An 18,947-nucleotide genomic window follows, 5' to 3' on the forward strand; every position below is an offset into this window, starting at 1 on the left:
CAAACCGGAGCAATATATTTATATAAAGATTCAGTATTCATAATCCTTTGTTGAAGCCTATCTTGTCTGTTGCTATCCCTTCCTCTCATTTAATCACTTTCTCAATCTTCAGGGGTGTCTAGGCAGTGACTACCCTAACTTGTTCATATTGGAAAGGAGTGTCGATATTATGGGGAAGGGGGCTGCATCAGGTTGATGTTCTTAAAGAGACTGTTCCCTCTGGGTTTTAGGACTTGACTTGCATAGGAACACTCTGGTGGATTCAAGTTTTTGTCTTCCTATTTTTGATAACTGAAAAATATTCAAATGTTGATATCAGTATGATTACCTCAATCAGAAGGTATGACTTTCCCCTAACAGGTTAGAAATCCAAAACTGTCACGTCTTCTTATTATGTAAGTTAGAGATGATGATGGAATTTACTGATTTAATTACTGTTGTTACTCATTTTAAACACTTTTCTATTCATAGATGTTTTGGCAGGGCAACTGTTCACATGGAGGTACTGCAAATGTTATCTTTAGTGACAGCACTGCAGATGACAGCATCATGTTGGTGTTTGGTACAACAGTACCGATACAGTTGATTGTGCTCAGCTTTATTTTCCTTTGGTACTAACAATCCCAATCTGACATTACAATTTCATCTTTAAGTTTGTTACTGCCAGAAGTCAACTAGTTCAACTTTTTTTCATGAGGCTTAAAGTTTGGAATGCTTTTGTTGGAAATAATCTGATCTTAATCACCTTCTCAAGACTATGAGTCTTCCTAATTCTTCTGAAATGGTGGTTCTCAACCCTGGGTGCACATTAGATTTGACTGGTCTCAGGTAGGGCCTAGCGAGTCAGATTGAGGACTATTATTTTAGTGGAAAGGGAAACTGTAGAAAACTTTTTTCTTTTTCTTAAGTGATAAGAAGAGCTTTTTTCTTGCTTGTTTATTCTGTATCATGTTCTTATTATTTGCTCTTATTGTAAGATAGTTTTTTCTTCACCCATTCTGAATCATTCTGTCTTTTTTCCCTCTTGGTTCTCTATGCTAAGAGCACTTTATTCTCTAGAAGAATAACTCGTTTTGTACTTTAAGCCCAAATATATCTTGGAATTAACCAGTACAACTATCATTATCTTTTGTATCCTGGATCAGCTCTGTTATATAGAAATATAATACACATCACATATATATAATTTAAAATTTTCTAGTAGTGACATTTTTGAAAGCATAAAAGGGTGAAATGAACTACAGCAATGTGTATTATTTAAACTAATATATCTAAAACATTATCATTTCAGTATTTCAATATTATATTTCAATTTTATTTCAATATTATATTATTAAAGGGATATGGAATATTTTACACTCTTTTTTGTACTAAGTCTGTGAAACCTGGTGTATAATTTATATTTATAGAAGCTCTCTGTTTGGATAACGGCATTTTTTTTTTTTTTTTTATCATCATTTTATTGAGATATATTCACATACCACGCAGTCATACAAAACAAATTGTACTTTCGATTGTTTACAGTACCATTACATAGTTGTACATTCATCACCTAAATCAATCCCTGACACCTTCATTAGCACACACACAAAAATAACAAGAATAATAATTAGAGTGAAAAAGAGCAATTGAAGTAAAAAAGAACACTGGGTACCTTTGTCTGTTTGTTTGCTTCCCCTACTTTTCTACACATCCATCCATAAACTAGACAAAGTGGAGTTTGGTCCTTATGGCATTCCCAATCCCACTGTCACCCCTCATAAGCTACATTTTTATACAACTGTCTTCGAGATTCATGGGTTCTGGGTTGTAGTTTAATAGTTTCAGGTATCCACCACCAGCTACCCCAATTCTTTAGAACCTAAAAAAGGTTGTCTAAAGTGTGCGTAAGAGTGCCCACCAGAGTGATCTCTCGGCTCGTTTTGGAATCTCTCTGCCACTGAAGCTTATTTCATTTCCTTTCACATCCCCCTTTTGGTCAAGAAGATGTTCTCCATCCCACGATGCCGGGTCTACATTCCTCCCCGGGAGTCATATTCCACGTTGCCAGGGAGATTCACTTCCCTGGGTGTCTGATCCCACGTAGGGGGGAGGGCAGTGATTTCACCTTTCAAGTTGGCTTAGCCAGAGAGAGAGGGCCACATCTGAGCAACAAAGAGGCATTCAGGAGGAGACTCTTAGGCACAAATACAGGGAGGCCTAGCCTCTCCTTTGCAGCAACCTGGATAACGGCATTTTAAGTGTTCAGTAGGAACATGAGACTAGTGGCTACCTTATTGGTTAAAGCAGGCCCAGATGAATTATTTTCCTTATTATTTCCCTTAAGATCTGCTATCCAAAATACCTGCTGACTGTTCTTGTGTCACAGTTCCTTCCTAATTAAAATTAATCCTTTCTCTTTTTTCTCATGGCACTTTATTTGTAATTCTGTCCATCATTGCATTTTATATCCTATTGCTTTTATTATAGTACAATAATTGATTTGCATGTGTATGTCTTCAACTAAATTACAAGGTGTGTCTGAAGGCAAGTTTTGTGTATGATTTTCATTATTGTGCTATCTTCCCCCATCCCTAGAAGATCTCATTGTTTTTTGAGATAGTAAAGCATACAATAAATGTTTATGGAATTGAATTCTATACAGTCCATCTCTTGATGTGCCTACATATTGCAGAGGGTTAGTAACTAGGAATGTGACCTCCATCAAGGGTGGAGACATTCCATTTTCAAAATTCCAGTCACGAGTCAAGATAGCGTACGTTCTGTTCAGAATTTGTCTACTCATGTATGTATAGCTCTTGTTCAGTTAGATGCACCATTTCAGTTCCCTTTTATGATTTTGCAGTATGCAGTGTTTTTTCATTTTTTTGTTTCAAACTCAGTGTTGCCTTGAATTATATTTGTATATGACTAGCCAGGTAGACTTTGATTTCTAAAATTGTTTTGCTAGTTTATGGTTCTTAAAGCTTTTCACCCTAGCATTCACTAGAAATGGGCATTGGGCAAGAAATCAGGTACAGTGTCACGTTAACAAGCTTGATTAAAGAGCAAATTGTCATTTTTTTTGCTATTTTTATTAAAATAAAAGCTCCTTGAATGATTGTGTGTATATAAGGCATATCCTGGACTCTTTCTGTCTGTACAGAATTCTCCACTTCCATCTCTCAGACCTGTTTCTCATATCATCTCTTTCTCACCTATTCTTCTACTATTTAAGTTGGGGCTAAATAAAGGACAGATTTTTGTCATGACAAGAGCATAAGGTGATAATAGATTTTAAGTAGTGTATAAATTGAAGCTGCATTAAAAGTAATTTGAGTGACAAGTATTAAAAGAGCACTGCCAGCTTTATATTAGAGCAAGTTGTAAGTTTTCTCAATATTGACTCAACAATTACAAGCCTAGTGCTTAGAGCTGGTGCTTTTGTGATCTTGGAGGGATGGTGGTAGCTCTAGTGCATTATTTCCCGCCCTTGATATGTGATTTTATGTAATCAATGGGCCATAATCAAGAACATTATTAAGAATGCATTATTTTTTCCTATTGGTTAAAAGTAAAACAGCCAGAACTGATGCATTCTTGCATTTTGTGATTGTACTATACTAGGGTTTTCCTGATTTCTGCCTATGTTGGAAAATACCATGGGAGTGTTCATGCAGAACGCTTGCCTTGGTGGAAGTGGTAGCAGAGCTTCCTGCTTTGCTGTCTGTGAAATAAAGATCATATTAGCTCCTCCTACCATGAATACCAGCTGTTGACATGATCAGCCAATAATTCTTTTAGAAATACATAGGAAATTTTGGTTCACTCAGTATAAAGCAAGAACCAATTTCTTCTCCTTCTTACCTTCCTTCCAGCAGGCAACAGGGAGACCTAGGGCATGTTAGTGCATTTTTATACTGGCACAGAGCCCTGGAGTTGGACTTGCTGAGTCTTAAATGCACTTAGAATGCAGGTTTTGACTGCTTCATATGAGACATTCCAGACATATTTATGCTCAGCACAATTCTGAAGATTCTATTCTTATTATCGTGGTACCACGGTCTTTTTGTTTGCTTCTTTTATCTGTGATGTTAGTACTTTTCCAAGGCCATGTTAAAACAAATAACTACAGATATGTTCTACTGGTGCTAATCTCTTTAAATTTCTGGAACTGCTTTTCTGCAATCCTGAGAAAAATGTTGGAACTCAGGATATGTCTCTACAGGCCTGGTAGTATGAAAAACTGCAGTGTTGTCAAAAGTCAGTCCAAATGATCTTATAATAAAACCAAGGTTTATCTTACTTCTCAATTTTCTTTTGTCTATGTAGCCACAGATGTGATTAACTCATTTATCAGAAAGTAAATCATACTATATGGTGTTGGAGGTTTTCATTATATCCAGAAATAAATGATAAGTTAAAATCTGATGGCTTTATTGAATTACTCATGTCTATGCCCCCCCACCCTTCTGGACCGCTAACTTTCAGTTGGAAGTCTTAGACCCTTTCTTTTAGAGAGATGAGTTGGTATTGGAAGGAATAAAACATTCAGTGGTAAAAGACAAAACTTGGATTCAAGTCTTAGCTTACTATGTGGTCCTGGAGAAAGTCATTTAAACTCTCAAAACCTCAGTTTCTGCATCTGAAAACATAGGTAATTATAACTGCATGAATCCCAGGATTATTACTGGTAAGACCAAGCTACAGATATGTCATATCATTTGTAAGTGGTAAAAAAACTATATATACAAATTTTGGTTGTCATTGTCATTGTTTTGCAACACTGTTTCCCCAAACTCCTTAATACATCTATCCTATGTATATAATCTTATATGTGTCAGGTTAGATATGATAGTACCACTTAAGAATTTGTGTTTCATTTTATTGCTTACAATGTACTTAACCAGATTTTCTTACCGGAGCTTCATATTATAAGTGAATAATAATCATTACAGCTGAAGCAATTTCTGTATAGGCACTGTTCATCTCCCCATCCTCCAGAGTAAATAACTGCTTTCAGTTTGAATAGGGAAAGTAAATGATTCCTCTGCTGCTTATATTATAACTTTTTAAAAGTAATTTTATGGAGATACTATTCACACACCATACAATCCATCCAAATTATACAATCAGTGGTTCACTGTATCATCACATATTTGTGTATTCATCACCATCATTTTTAGAACATTTGCATTACTCCAGAAAAAGAAATAAAAAGAAGACCCCAAACATCCCATACCCCTTACCCCTTCCTATTATTGACCACTAGTATTGCAATCTACCCATTTTAAGTCTTACAATAGAGGTAGATTAACTTTGACAGTGTAGTATATTGTCAGATATATATATATATATGTAGATCAGTGGAACAGAACAAAACATCCAGAAGTAGATCCATACAAACATGGGCAACTGACTTTTTTCTCCTTTTTTTTTTGCTATATAGTTATACAATCATTATCAAAGATCGAAGCTACTGGATTACAGTTCAACAAATTCAGGTATTTCCTTCTAGCTATTCTAAAACACTAGACACTAAAAAGAAATATCTATATAATGAGCCAGTATTGGCAGTCATTTGTTAAATCCAAATTTCTGTTACACCTCCTCCCTCTCATTTGATCTTTCTCACAATCTTCAGGGATATCTGGGCAATGACAATTTTAATTTCTTTGTGCTGGAAAGGGGTGTTGACCTTATGGGGTAGAGGCATGAAACCAGATGATGTTCTTGGAGAAATGGGTACCTTTGGGTTTCAGGGTTTATCTGGAATAGGAACAATCTGGAGGCTTTAAGTTTTTAAAAAAAATAAACTTGATAAGAAAAACTCTTATAGAGACTTAGATAGAGCCCAGGGCACTCCCCAGGGTTTTCAGGAATACTGTTGGTTGGGGGTTGGCATACTGTGGCAGTTTGCAATATCTGGCTGAAACTTGCATAAGAGTAACCTCCAGAATGACCTCTTGACTCTATTTGAAATCTTGTAGCCACTGAAACTTTGTTTTGTTCCATTTCTTTTCCCCCTTTTGGTCCAGAAGGCATTTTCAGTCCCATGATGCCAGAGCCAGGCTCATCTCTGGGAGTCATGTCCCATGTTGCCAGGAACACTTACACCCCTGGGAGTCATGCCTCGTGGGGGGGGGGGGTGTAGTGAATTTATTTGCAGAGTTGGCTGAAAGAGAGAGGCTGCATATGAGCAACAAAAGAGACTCTCCAGGAGTGATTCTTAGGTATAATTACATGCAGGCCTAGCTTCACCATTGCAGAAATAAGTTTTATAAAGGCAAACCTCAAGATTGAGGGCTTGGCTTAATCAGTTGTAAGTCCCTAGTGCCTGAGAGAATATCTGGAATTCCCCAGATGGGAGAGTTTAATAGTTCCACATTTTCCCCCAGTCCCTCAAGTAGACTTTGCAAATACTTTTTTATTTTCTGCCCTAAATACTCTGGAATGTATCCAGGTATTACATTAACCTGTACAAAATAATAGGATCTCACTACCTATTCTAGGTTCCCTGTATTTGGATTGGTTAAATAAACAGATCAGACAGGTTAAATCAGGTAGTGTGCTACAGAAAATTTAAATTTTGGACCAAATAAACATCTCTTCCTTTGGTCTCACACAGAAGGTGAAGTTTTAAAGTACAGTCAGTACATCCCCATAGATCGAGATAGTGGTCAAACTAGGAGAAGGGGTAGCAACAGACAAGATGGAATTTAACAAAGGATTATGAATACTGAATCTTTATATAATTTTCTTTTTCTTAGTTGTTAGGATATTAGAAGAGCTAGAAGGAAAGAATTGAAATGGTAGAACTGTAACACATAGCATCTATTGAAATTTGTTGTATTTCTACTTTGTAAATTGCAATTTGAAAGCTATACCTTTTTGTATATATGTTATATTTCAATAAGGAAATATGGAAATGATGGTACTATAACTCATAACAACTTTGGAAATTTCTTATATTTCTGCTTGTTAAATTATACTTTGAAAGATATTTCCTTTTTGTATATATGTTATATTTCATAATAAAGAAATAACTGAAACTGTGGAAGTGTAACCTATAATATTCTTTGAAATTTGCTCTCTAACTACTTGTTAAATTGCACTTGGAAAGTTATCATTTCTATGTTATATGTTATATTCAACAATAAAAAATATTATAAAAATACAATCAATATCATCCTTTGCCCTGTATTCTGATTTACCTTAGTCTTAACCAGGTCCTTTTCATTCATATCTCTAATTGAAGTCTCATCTCTCTTTCTTCCGCTTCTTTAACAGTTGCTTACTGGAGTAATGCTGACTTTCAGAGCTTCAGAACTCTAACTCTGAGTTTCAGGTGTCACACAGATACCCAATGTTGCAGGGAACTACCACGTTATACACAAAGAGCTCAGAATCTCAGAATTTAGAAAAGGAAAAAAAAAAGAAAAATATTTTAAAAACACAAGGAAAAAAAGAAAAAAAAAGGAAGGAAAATAAAGAAAAAAGAATAAAAAAAGAAATCTCTTTTTGGACAATTTCCCCAGCTCATGAGTTTTACAAGTTAAGAGCTAGAGCTGGTACCCAGCTCTGTGCAACCCCCTTCTTTGGGGACAGCCCCTTTCCAGCACTCTGAGTTCAGCTGACTCCAAAACCCCTGTCTTTATTCTTTTTTATTTTATTTCATTTTGTTTTTTCTGTCAGCCCTGCCTCCTGTCTGCAAGGATTAAAGCCACAATTTTAGCCTTGCCTACCTACTTTTCCTTGTTTCCTGTAGAGCCTATTTAAAGATACACCCTTTAGGGAATGATCTCCTTCACCTGCGTATTTACTCTTAGACAACTTTACTTCTGTTCTTGCCTGGGGCAGTGCTGAAGCCTGAGAGTCCGGCAGCTCTAATGGTGTATTTGAAGAGTAAAACAACAACAACAACAACAAAAAAAAAAAAAACAAGAGAGAAAGAAAAGAAAAAAACCCTTTTCACTAGCTGCCCGGGTTTGCAAGTGAGAGCTGGAGTTGGTACCCGTTTATGTGTGCCCCTTTATCTTGGAGTCCAGCCCTTTTCCAGTATGCTGAGCTTCTCCAGTTCCAAAAGTCTCTGTTTTTTGGTTTGTCTGGTTTTTTTTTTTTTTTTCTGCTGCTGTTAGCCCTGCCTCCTCTCCACCAGACTGATTGCTCCCAGTTTATTTGCTGCCTACTCGCCTGCTCTCAGTTTATCTGTGCTTGGAACTTTTATTCAGCAGTCCGAGCTTGTTAATTCATTCTACTATTGGAGCCTGTTTGAATCCCCCTCACAGCTCCCAGAAGAGACTGTTTCTTTTTCCCTTGGGGAACCAGCTCCAAGACAGTCTGCCATGACTGTGAGGGAGGGGTACCTGCTCCCTGGCTGGGGAAACTTACAGTTCTTCACTGCAATCTCAGCTGTTCCACCCATTCAAGACTGGTGTATGATGCATGTCTGGTTACAGAAGTCCCCCCAAGCAGTTCCTCCAGACAGTTACTGGCTATTTACCTGCTGTCCTAGAGGAGTAACTGAATTACACACTTTACCATATCACCATTTTGCCCCACCCCTTTGGAATCTACTCTTAACATTTGCATTCTGAATTGATGTAATTTTCTGAAATAAAAGTCCCATTTATCCAAATGCCGCAAAAAGCATCTAATAACCTAATTTTTTAAAAAAGCTCCTCATTTCACATATTACCAAATGGTATCCTAAATATTTGTAAATAAAAAATAAATGTACTCTAAATGAGCTATAGGCCTACGCCTCCCTACCGAAAAGAGGAAAATCTTTGGGGATAATCTGAACAACTTGTTAATGGATTTTTAAGTTACTAATTCTGGTAGAGCATTTGCTAATTTGTCCAGGCTAGATGCCAGAAAAGCTCCATTGTCTGATAGCTGATTTCACTAAATCTTTGGGCTCCCTTTGATCAATATGAGTTTATGATCATCCTTAAAGTATCACATTGTTCTTCTGTCTGATAATCTTTCTTATGTCTCTCACTTCTTTTCCCCAACTTTTTCCCTCACCTTCCTTAATGTGTAAACATGTAAGATTGAAAAAACTAAAAGAATATATATTTACTCTTTGTTTATCTTAAAAATCACAATGTTTTTAATCAAAGAAAACCATTTACTATGTTAGTATTTGTGAATTACATGTTGTAGTCATCACATTTTAATGAGTCTCCTGTAATATTTTTAGCTCTGGGTTGGTAGAAAGTGTCAGCTGCTGCTTTGGTTAAAAGGCTTTCAAACTGATTAATGTGTTCATCTGTGATTTGATTTTTTTAAAAAATGAGAAGAGTGTTTCCTCTTCGTAGAAAATCTGGCAGAATATCTTGGCTTTTGCTCAGAATTTGAAAGCAAGTGGGAAATCCGTTTCAAATATTAGAAAATAAAAAACGTATTCTAGACCTGGCTCTGTCATTGATGCTCTAATCTTAGACAAATCACTTACCAATTTCTGGACCTCCGTTTCATTATATCTGAAATGACATGTTATATTAGGTAATTTCCAAGACTTTTTTTCTGCTCTGCTAACATTCTTTTATTGATAGCAATTATTAGGAAGAAATATCAAGATCTGTTTAGGAATCATGGCTAGGCGATCAAAGAAAGGGATATTACAAAGGCATATGAAATGTTTAACCTTGAAATGTTAAAGAATGGTGAATCCATGTTCCTAAAAACAGATGTTTTGTGTTATGTGTAGCCTGGTAGATGATTTCTGTTTTGATATAATAAATTTAAAGTATATCTTCTAAGAGTTTATAATATGAGACTCATGGGAGTGGTCTTTGGGTTGGAACATGGCATTGAATGATATTTTGTGCACATGTTTTAAGAAGTACAAGTGGTACTGCAAATAGCAGTTCCCATCCCCATACCTATTCAGCTTCTTACATTAGTTCCTCAGGGGCAAAAACTTGTAAATATTTTTGTTGACTTATCACTCTCTATTTACTTTCTTCTTTTACAGATGAGGGACTCTTTCTCCTATCACCTCTATCTCCCTTTCTCTATCCTCTTATATATTACACTGTTTTCAATTAATAAACTGCTCACATTATTTTGAATATATAGAAACAGATAGTACTCTATGGTTATATTTATTTTCATGTGTAGATCTTTTCCCTAGAGTCTCTATTTGCATTTCTTTTTTCTTGTAATGTATTTCTTATACTCTCTAATTATTTTGTCAAAAGAGTTATCATATCCAGTACCCTCACTTTTTCCCTGGGATACTACATTGGGGACACCATTGTAAGGGGTGTCTCTTTTTTTATATTTTCTAATTTTGTTTATGCTGTATGAAATGTAACTAAATTTAATATATTGGTTTTATATCCAACAACTTTGCTAAACTTTATTAATTCTAATTTATCTGACGATTCTTTTTGATTTTCCATGTATACAATCACATCACCTGTGTATGACATTTTAGTTTCTTCTTATTCAAACCTTTCTTTCCTTCCAACACTGGCAAGGGCTAGGAATTTTGCATATTCATCAGTAAGGTTGGCCTATGATTTTCCTTTCCACTCAGTACCATTTGCATTTGCTATCAGAGTTATGCTAGCTTCATAAAATGAATTGGCACATGTGCCCTTCTCTTCTGTTTTCTGGGAGAGTTTAGATAGATTTAAAATATTTTTAATTTAATTGCATTATGGTCATAGATCATGTTCTGCATGATTGCTATCTTTTGAGATTTGTTTAGACTCACATTAAGGCCCACTGTATTGGCAGTTCCCTATAAATATCCTGAGCGTGCCTGATAGAAATGTGTTCTTCATTTTATGGGTACACTGTTTTATATATGTCCATTAGAACAAGTTTGTAAATTATGTTCAAGTATTTCACATCCTTACAGATTATTTTGTTTACTTTTTCTATCAGTTATCAGAAGTCTGTTTAAAATCTGTAACTGTGATCATGGAATTTTCTGTTCACATTACATATTTCATGGATGTTATTGGTACATATAAGTGTTTTTTTATCTTCCTTGTGAGCCAAACCTTTTAACATTCTGAAGTGACTCTTTTTCATCTTCCATATGTTTTTCACCTTAAAATCTATTTTGTCTTAAGTTAGTATACCACCTTTCTTTGATTATTATTTGAGAATATGATTTTTTCCATCTTTTATTTCAGCCTTTCAAAGTAGAAATTTATGTTTTTAAGGTCTTTGATAAACAAACAGTATAAATGTTGGAATTTGACTTTTTGTGGTAGTCTGAGTATATCTGTATTTCTACATAAGAAGTTTTTAACTTTTTTATTTCAAAATAATTTCAAACTTACAGGACAGTTGTAAAAATTATATAAAACCCATATAGAGAACTCCAACATACCTTCCACCCAGGTACCCAGATTTTTTAACATTTTGTCACATTTGCCATATCATTCTTCCTACCTATCCATCTGTCTGTCTGTCTACCTGTATCTGTCTGTCTATCTATCTGCCTATCTAATCTATCATCTGTTTTGTCTGTCTTTCTGTTAATTTACTTTCTAGACATGTGAGAGTAGGTTGTATATATCATGCTGTGTGAACACTATACTTCCATGAATATTTCTTAAGAACAAGGATATTCACTTATGTAACCATGTTAAGTACAGTCTTCTTAAGTACAGTCTGTACTAAGCAAGCTGGCTTCCATACAGTTCCAACTAGAAAGGTGAACGTGCTATCCTAGTCATGGCAGTCTGAGAGTACTGGAACTTTGATCACCCTTTCTCCAGCTTGCTCATAAAGCAGAGCTTGAGGTTGGGACAGACAAACCATAAAGAACAGAGACTACTGTCCGTGCTTGATGCCCACCCCTCATAAAGCAGGGGTGTCATTACAAGAGAAGCGGGACAATGTTCCCTCCCCTAGCTCCAGAGCACTGTTGCAGAGGTTTGGCCCAGTGGAAATGGAAACTGAAAGACCAGAGAGCTCCAAAGCTCTTCCCAAGAAAGCTGGTTTCATTTGGAATGGAAAGTGGGGAAGCTCAAGCCTAATGGTGCTGTCAAAAACAATGGAAAATTTGATGGTAAGCAATCAAGAAGAGGCTAGTAGCTCCATGAGAGCAACAAGCCAAACCACAGAACATCGACAGTTTTACCAGATAGAACTGGGAAAAGGGACGGGTAAGAAGAGTTGGCTGAGCATTGGAACAGACCTCAAAGAAAGGTCTCAAAGATTACCCCTGCAAGGGGCCCAAATTTAACATCAGAATCTGGAGCAATTTATGCCCAAGGGCATTGTCAAAAGCACTGAATCAATCAGCTTCACTAATTGTGAAGGCTAACAGCTGGATGTGAAACCTACAGAGGCAGTCACCTTACCAGAGAGATAAGGAAAAGAGATAAAGAGAACTCTGCTAAAACCACTGTCATACCAGAGTGACAGTGAGCATGCCCAAGGATGCCTCCTCAGTGGAGTGACATCAGTGGCTGTACATTCTAGGGGAATTCAAAATATAGGAAGCAATAATTTACCAAATTGAGGGGAGAAATAGACAATTCAACAATAATAGTTGGGAGAATTCAATACTGCCCTTTCTATAATGGATAGAACAAGTAGGCAGAAGATCAGTAAAGAAAGAGGACTGCTATAAACCAATTGAACCTAAAAGACATCCCTAGAACACTCCACCCAACAATGGCAGACTATAGAGTCTTCTCAAGAGTGTGAGGAACAATAAGCACCTGAAAAAATGCTCAAATTCGTTAGCCATCAGGGGAATCCAAATCGGAACCACAGTGAAACTACTTCACACACAATAGGATGGCTATAATACAGGCAATAACAAATGTTAGCAAGGGTGTAAGAAATTGGAACTCTCATACATTGCTAGTGAGCATGTAAAATGCTACAGTTATGAAACAGTTTGCCATTTCCTCAAAATACAGAGTTGCCCTATGACACAGAAATTCCACTGCTAGGTATATATACCCAAGAGAAATAAAAATATAATCAACACAAAAACTTGTACATGAATATTCATAATAGCATTATTAACCATAGCCAAAAAGCAGAAATAACACAAATTCTATCAACTGATGAATAGATAAATAATTTGTGATATAACCATATAATGGACTATTATTCAGCAAAAAAAGAGGAATGAAGTACTACTGCTTCATGCTACAACATGGCTGAACCTTGAAGACCTTCTGCTAGGTGAAAGAAGCCAGTCATAAAAGACCACATATTGCATGATACTGTTTATATGAAATATCCAAAATAGACAAATCTATAGAGATAGCAAGTAGATTAATGGTTGCCTGGGGCTGGAGAAGTTGAGTGGTAATGGGGAGTGATGGCTGAGGGATACAGGGTTTCTTTTTGGGTTGATAAAAAATGTTTAATGTTACTTTTGGTTGTGCAACCCTGAGAATATTCTAAAATCTATTGAATTGTATACTTTAAATTGGTGAATTGTATGGTATATGAATTATTTCTCAGTGAAGCCTAAAAAAAATCAGTGTTGTGAAATAAAATGTGGAAGAGCATTTTGTCAAAAATTGAGAAGGGTCTGACATCTTCCCCTAGTTGGGAGCTAACAGGTTTACCTGCCACAGTTTCATGGATACTGGCAGAAGATACAAGACTTTTTGATCAGAGACAACATACAGTTTATTATTCACAGCGATAGCCCATTTCCTAAGCCCCAATTCTCACAGGGTAATGGGGAAAAGACCAGTTAATTCATGCATATGCAGTGGGTTGTTACAGTAGAGAAATCAGGAGCTTAGGGACTCCACATCTTTTATTATGGGCAGTAGGCTATCTTGACCTTTGCTCCAGAGAGAAATATTACCTTTATTACTGGGCAATAAACAAATCTGGCCTTTTCTGCACAGGGAGATGCTATCACTATTCCAAGCTATTAACCATACAAACATCCTTGGAAAGATCATAAAAAAAGAAAGTGCTGAACAAAAGGAGTCAGTGCCTTTCCTCTCAGGATGTGCAGAGACATAAGAGACTGGCCCTTGGAAATTTTCTCCCAACACATTCCAGACTTTTAAAAATGTCACAGAATAAATGGATGCAATACATGAACAGCTATGAAAGACGTTTTAGGACCATTAGGGAAATTTAAACAATAGATTCTTAATTTTCTAAAGTGCGGTAATGATATGTTTATGTAGGATAATGTTCTTTTCCTTAGGTGATGCATGCTGAGATATTTAGGCAAATAACATGTCATTATATCTGCAACCTACTTTTAAATGGCTCACTAAAAGATAAATATACATTCTCACACACTTGTGTAATCACTACACACACAGGAGAGCAAGAGATAGAGATATGAATTACATATTGCAAATTGTTAAAATGTGTTGAATCATACAGGAAGGATTCAATTGTTTCTTTCTGAAAATTTGTTAATAACAATTAACCTAGGTGTTCAGAATCTATATCTCCTAAACAATTTAACTCATACAGTTTGTTCAAATACCATAATTACATGGAACTTTTAAAAGGAAGTGAGACCTGGTAGGTTTATGTAGGTTAGTCTGAAACAGTGACATATCCCAAAGTAATTTGGGCAGAGAATAAAAATATATATGCAGGGCCCTGCTAAGGAGCTGGGGGAAAATGCAGAAGTGTTGGGTTTCCTCACCTGGATTTTTGCTGATGTTCTCACAAACACTGAGGACTGGTTTGGTGTGCCTAGCCCTCTATCTCAGGACTTGCCCTTATGAAGCTTGTTACTGCAAAGAAGAGGCTAAACCTGCTTGTAATTGTGCCTAAGAGTCTCCCCCTGAGTGCCTCTTTGTTGCTCAGATGTGGCCCTCTCTCTCTAGCTAAGCCAACTCTGTGGGTGAACTCACTGCCTTCCCCCCTATGTGGGATCTGACTCCCAGGGGTGTAAATCTCCCTGGAAACGTGGAATGTGACTCCCAGGGATGAATCTGGACCCAATGTTATGGGATTGAGAACATCTTCTTGACCAAAAGGGGGATGTGAAATGAAACAAAATAAGGCTTCAGTGGCTGAGAGATTTCAAATGGAGTAGAGCGGTCACTCTGGTGGACATTCTTAAAGACAATATAGATAACACTTTTTAGGTGCTAATGAACTGGAATAGCTAGCAGTAAATACCTGAAACTATCAAACTACAACCCAGAACCCTTGAATATTGAAGATGATTGTATAGCAATGTAGCTTACAAGGGGTGACTGTGTGATTGTGAAAACCTTGTGGATCACACTCCCTTTATTCAGTGTATGAATGGATGTGTAGAAAAATGGGGACAAAAAACTAAATGAAAAATAGGGTGGGAAGGGGGATGACTTGGGTGTTCTTTTTTACTTTTTTTTTAATTCTTATTTTTACTTTTTCTGGTATAAGGAAAATGTTCCAAAGATAGATTGGGGTGATGAATACACAACTACGTAATGGTACCATGAACAGTTGATTGTATACCACAGATAATTTTATGATATGTGAACATATCTCATTAAAACTGAATTAAAAAAAAACTATCAACCTAAAAAAAATTTTACCTAGGTAGGTACATTTAAAAATGCTTATGTTAACTGTATATCAATGTTGAATTTCTTGAACTTTTCACTCCTACTTGGAACAGAACTTCTGCAACATGGAACTGGCGGTGGAGTGGAGGGATGAGAAATGCTGGTAACCTGCCCCTTTCTTTGAGATACTGTAGCCCTTGAGTGGGAGGAGGGGCAGAAAAATCCCTGGGTTCTTTCTTGGCTGCCCTTACCTGGGGTGGAGCATTCATCAAAGTGAACAATAGAGGAGGAGAGGGAAGTAGCAGATCATAGCTAAAATGCCGTAGATTCTTGCTGTTCATATTGAGATTTGGCAATTTTTCTTGAATAACTCTTTCTTCATTTGCTGCATATGCTTAGGACAATATCCAGTAAATTTTTATTTTTTTTTAATTTGACCACTTCTCGTTGTTGTGCTGGAGTTAAGATCCACAGAGTTCCTCATGCTGCCATTCACAAAATTGTCTTTCCCATGGCATACCATGTACTTTTTGAAGGGTCCACGCTAGTTGTAGTTATAATGCACCATATTCCAAATTTGTCTAATTGTTGCCTCATACTGTATAATTAGTTACACTTAATATAATTACTGATATATTTGTTTTATTTGTCCTGTTTTTTCTAAGACATTTCTTTCTGGCTCTCTCTTACCTTCTTTTGGATTTATTGAGTATTTTCTCCCTTCACTACTTTGAAATTAATATACCCCATTTATCTTATTTTAAAGTTTACCTTATAAATTGCAATTTGTGTATGTAATCAACATCAAAGTAATAAATGCCCATTCCTGTTTACCACACAATTATAAATGCTTTACCTACATTCATCCTCTATTTTAGGTTTTTAATTTTTTAAAATTGTTTTTATTTTTTATTTATGTATGTTAACTTGTTATCTTGAAATACTTTCAAACTTACAGGAATGTTGCAACAATAATAGAGAAACAATAAATAGAATTCCAGTATACACCTAAACAGATACCTAGATTTACCAACTATTAATATTTTGATGTATTTTCTATATCATCCTATCATCTTCCTTCCTTCCTTCCTTCCTTCCTTCCTATTTTCTAAAATTTTAAGACTAGGTTGCATACATCATGCTTCTCTAACACTTACCACTTCCATATAGATTTCCTAAAACAAGGACATTCATTTGTGTAACTATAGTTACAAGTTACAATTACAGTACAGTTATCAATTTCAAGAAATTTGACATTGATATAAAGCATACAGTCTATGTGCGACTTTTTTCTAGACTTAGGAAAGAACTGTATCAATTTGTCTTTTTAATATAATGAGTTAAATTCAAGAAATAACCCTAGTTTTCTGATGATATTTTATTTTCCAGAGTTGCTAAGTGGTCTAAATGACAATATATCACATTATGAAAATATGTTGAAAAGTACAAGAGCTGATGTTAAATAATCAAGTATCCAGGCATCACAAGATTAGAGTAACTAAACAATAAAACTGACAGACTCCCAAAGAGCCCAGTCCCAAAAGAGGCAAGACGCACCTGGTTTAACAAAACTGCTGCCCGAGAAGTCCATCAAATGTACGCATGAAATATTATGTGTGGTGATTAAGTCACAGCCTGAAAAATATTTCTTTGGGGTGATTTCCTAATCTTTTTTGTGTCAATAGTTTGCCCTCATTTATTAACTTAAGATTCCCATAAAATAACAGTTCAAAATTAAAATAATTCATCAAACAGGAGGCATTTTATAGGCAAGGTAAACCAGAGCATATTGTATTCGGATAATTTTGTTCTTTTTAAATCAAAATGATCTAAAATTGTCAGGATTGACAGAGAAGATGACAAATATATATTTCAATCTTTTATCACCAGTGAAAAAATATGAAATTTTTTTAAACTTAAAATTGTCATTAGTGCATTTAGGTTTGGGTAAAGGACTTAATTTAAAATACCTCTAAAATAATACAGTGTCACTAGAGAGAAATTGGCCACATACTAAGGTCATTTTAGTGAGCTACTATCGTTTAAATGTAAGAAAAGTATTATCTTAGTCCCAATTAGTGAAACCTTTAAAGAGATTGTCTTTAGAAAATCTTGAGGACAGTGCTTTTGCAGACAGATTCTGATACTCAAATTCACTTTATAGCAGAACTATTGATTAAAGTTTTAGTTTTTTTCTTTTTTAAAAAGCCTGTTAGATTTCCATTTCTTCATGAGATATTTTCACTAGTGTTGTTCAATTCCACAGGTTAAGCTTTGTTCACTATTATTAAGAATTTCTTACATATTAGTTAGAGAGATTGCCATTCATTGCTTTCTCATCTTTTCGAAAAGACAATGGCAGACTTGCTTGACTAAAACTGAGATATTTAAAGGCATGCAATAAAAATATCCTCACAATGATGGTAAGGAAGCCACTCAAAGTACCAATGACATTGTCAACAAACATATTTTGCCACTCCTTAAAAAGAATAGCTGGGAAAACCCTGAGAAATAGACGATACAGCTACTAGAGCTAATAAACAAGTTTAGCAAAGTAGCAGGATACAAGATTAATGCACATAAGTCAGTAATGTTTCTATATGCTAGAAATGAACAAATTGAAGAGACACTCAAGAAAAAGATGCCATTTTCAATAGCAACTAAAAAAATCAAGTACCTAGGAATAAACTTAACCAAAGATGTAAAAGACCTATATAATAAAACCTACATAACTCTACTAAAAGAAATAGAAGGGGACCTTAAAAGATGGAAAAATATTCCATGTTCATGGATAGGAAAGCTAAATGTCATTAAGATGTCAATTCTACCCAAACTCATCTACAGATTCAATGCAATCCCAATCAAAATCCCAACAACCTACTTTGCAGACTTGGGAAAGCTAGTTATCAAATTTATTTGGAAAGGGAAGATGCCTTGAATTGCTAAAAACACTCTAAAAAAGAAAAACGAAGTGGGAGGACTTACACTCCCTGACTTTGAAGCTTATTATAAAGCCACAGTTGTCAAAAGAGCATGGTACTGGCACAGGGATAGACATATTGATCAATGGAATCAAATTGAGAATTTGAAGGTAGACCCCAGATCTATGGTCGACTGATCTTTGATTAGGCCCCCAAAGGCACTGAACTGGGACGTAACAGTCTTTTCAACAAATGGGGCTGGGAGAGTTGGATATCCATATCCAAAATGAAAGAGGACCCCTGCCTCACACCCTACACAAAAATTAACTCAAAGTGGATCAAAGATCTCAATATAAAAGACAGTACCATAAAACTCCTAGAAGTTGATGTAGGGAAACATCTTCAAGACCTTGTATTAGGCAGCCACTTCCTAGACTTTACACCCAAAGCACAAGCAACAAAAGAAAAAATAGATAAATGGGAACTCCTCAAGCTTAGAAGTTTCTGTACCTCAAAGGAATTTGTCAAAAAGGTGTAGAGGTAGCCAACTCAATGGAAAAAAATTTTT

At 35.7% G+C, this 18,947-nt stretch overlaps 1 protein-coding gene and 1 pseudogene across 6 annotated transcripts in view; one reads left to right on the forward strand and one right to left on the reverse strand.

Annotated features, from left to right (window-relative positions):
* COL4A5 (collagen type IV alpha 5 chain) overlaps positions 1–18,947 on the forward strand; it is a 414,777-nt gene that overhangs the window by 53,312 nt on the left and 342,518 nt on the right. The window lies entirely within an intron of this gene.
* Positions 1–18,947, reverse strand: part of LOC119523260 — a 28,829-nt pseudogene that overhangs the window by 6,814 nt on the left and 3,068 nt on the right.

This window comes from Choloepus didactylus, chromosome X (genome assembly GCF_015220235.1).
Source record: "Choloepus didactylus isolate mChoDid1 chromosome X, mChoDid1.pri, whole genome shotgun sequence".
Lineage (NCBI taxonomy): Eukaryota > Metazoa > Chordata > Mammalia > Pilosa > Megalonychidae > Choloepus > Choloepus didactylus.